The sequence below is a fragment of the Hetaerina americana genome, unplaced genomic scaffold (genome assembly GCF_022747635.1).
Source record: "Hetaerina americana unplaced genomic scaffold, ioHetAmer1.1.p SCAF_2, whole genome shotgun sequence".
Classification (NCBI taxonomy): domain Eukaryota; kingdom Metazoa; phylum Arthropoda; class Insecta; order Odonata; family Calopterygidae; genus Hetaerina; species Hetaerina americana.
In genome coordinates this window covers 46,556,153-46,558,879 of record NW_027286763.1, presented here as the reverse complement: position 1 = coordinate 46,558,879, position 2,727 = coordinate 46,556,153, and the positions used below count along the sequence as shown (strand labels likewise).

The 2,727-nt window shown below is 39.0% G+C and overlaps 1 non-coding gene across 1 annotated transcript; it reads right to left on the bottom strand.

The window, feature by feature from the left end:
• Window positions 1–826: 826 nt before the first annotated feature.
• On the bottom strand, window positions 827–945 carry TRNAL-CAA (transfer RNA leucine (anticodon CAA)). Its single transcript has 2 exons — window positions 908–945; window positions 827–872 (listed from the first exon to the last, which is right to left on the bottom strand). It is a non-coding gene; the product is annotated as a tRNA-Leu (tRNA).
• Window positions 946–2,727: the final 1,782 nt, after the last annotated feature.

Below are 2,727 nucleotides of genomic sequence, written 5' to 3'. Positions count from 1 at the left end.
GATTGATGTTTTGCTTTTTTAGTCACATAATCAAGTCAACAAAATCTAGAATGATCTCTACATTTGAAAGTAAGCGTTGCCTACTTTCGAAGGTGAAATTGCCCCTGTATACTTCATACTGTAGCATTGCAGAACCTGATAAAGTTACCCATTTAATTAAAATGCATGTGTTCACATAATGAGATCGTATGGCTGCTAGTTGCCAAGTTAATAGGAGGAAATTATCTAAAACACCATAATATTTAAGTAGAAAAAACTGACGGCTATATAAATTAAGATAGAATACATGGATTGCACAAAAGTATCGGGAAAATTTACGGAAAAACAGATTTATTTCAGATATTATTAGAATGCCTCAAAATTCTTCAAAGAACATCCCATTAGTTTCGACACACTTTTGCCGGCGGTTTTTCCACGACTCGAAGGGTCCCTGATAGGCGTATTCCGGAAGGCCCTTAAGGGCACGCGTGCAAGCTTCTTTCATCTACTTCTACATCTACTTAATACCCCGCAAGCCGCCGTAAGGGCGAGTGGCGGAGGGTGTTAGGACACCACCCGTAATTATGAAAGAAAAAAACTGCATGCAAAAGGTACGAATTTACACTATCCACAAACAAAATATGGTATACATTTATACAAAAACTATTACACCCCAAACACATACAAAAACTCAAACTACCAACTAACATACATATGCAGCTACAAATATACCTGATACCGTTGCATTTTTAAATTTTGTTCCAGCTTTTGAAGTCAATGTTTTTAATATTTCTAGAGCAATTTCGGTTTCTTACTATTATGATTTTATCTACGCATAAATAAAATATGTCAGAAGTGGGATTCGAACCCACGCCCTCATTCGAGGACCAGAACACCCAGGTGACTTGTATACACGAGTAAGACTTATCTTGAGTCTGGCGCCTTAGACCGCTCGGCCATCCTGACAAATGAGATGGAACTTAAGAGTCCGATAATGGTGCCCTTTGAGGGAGGATATCATTTTGTGAAATGGGAAATAGTCCGCTGGTGTCAAGTCGAGACTGAAAAGGGGTTGGGGAATCATCGCTATGCTGTTGCAGAAGGTCTTCGCAAGACACTCGTCTCTGCTCTTGGTCGTCCGTCAAGACCTTCGGGACGAGTTTAGGGCAGATATTTCGCATTTCCAAATTTTTAGTGATAATGGTGTGCACTGCCATCTTATCAATGCTAATATAATCTGCAATCATGCGCACACTTAACTGACGGTCTGCATTCAGCACTTCACCCACTCGGCAGGAAAAACTATTACTGATACTTTTCATAAAAACCTTGTATGCACATAATTTGGTATAAATATTTGCCTTGAAAAGGAATAAATGGGCCCAAAAGAAAATATTTTAAAAGGAAAATAAATAATTCAATTTACATTTTCAGAGAAAAGGGACGGAGGGCAAAGAGAAGTAAGTGGATTATTTCCCCTCTATGCGCAGTGGAAAGCAAACATACCCTTAAAATAATATCAGACTTTTTACATTGAATAGGGCAGTTTATCTCAAACAGTTTCTGTTTACTTAAGTTCTGGATGTTATAGTATATTTTTTTTTAAATTATACATATTAATAAATGGAAAACCACAGTAATCAACTCGAATATAGGTGTGATAGGCGAGAGTTGGAAAATCGTTGAAATATCATCATGTGTATTTATTCACCAAATTATTTTAATAGTTTGGTAGAATAAAGATCATACTTGCTTTGTGCTTCTATTGGTTCCAGTATCCGTAATTTCAGAAACAGACTCAAAGTCAGACCAAAAGACAAAAAACAGACCAAACAGTATCATGCAATTAATAAGCGCTTCATCACCGTGAAAGATTTAAGAAGGCGAAAGTTAAGTAAAGAATCTAGAATAATAAACCACGCCTCATTTCCAAAAATATTGAGAAAGACCGGGAAGATATGATTCCACTTCAAAAACTTCGTGACGAACAGGTTGCGCTTTTACAGTGCCATAATACCTGCGATTATACACATTAAATTTTCCTCGAATTTGCCGAATGTTAATTTCGGCGAAAAAATTATGAATTCCTTGAGCAATGAAAATAATAAAAAACGCCTGTAATTAAAATCTAGAATTATTAAGTGAATAAAAATGCACACACATTCTTTCGGAAAATCTATTCCATCGTAGTCAGCTCTTCCATTACTGTAACTTTTCTTTTTATTTCTTAGGCTTATTTGCGATGCATGAACTATTGCTTGAGATTTCATAGCATTTACCCGTTTTCTCTTTCATATTCCCCTTATTTATTCGTCAAAAGCCCGCTGGAAGACGGTTTCCGGAATACTGTTGAGAGCCTTTGTCGTCGCCGCTTGAACCACCTTGATGGAGTCGAACCGATATCCTTTGAGCTCCCTTTTTATTCGCCAAAACAAGATAGTGTCAGATGGAACCAGATCGGGGCTGCAGGGGGGGGGGTGAGACAAGGTATCCACGCCGAATTTCGTCATCAGCTGCTTTGTTATTGTTCCTCGCTCAAGACTTTCGGCACCAGCTTCGCGCACACTTTCCTCATCGCAAAATCCTCTGTTACAATGGTGTGGACGGTTCCGACTGAAAGGCCGGTCTCCTCATTGATAAGGACGATGGGTAAGCACCTGTCAGAGTCCAAGACTTTTTTCAATTTTGCCACCTGAGCATCGGTTCGAGCGGCCGTCGGGCGTCCGACGCGGTGCTCGTCTTCGACGA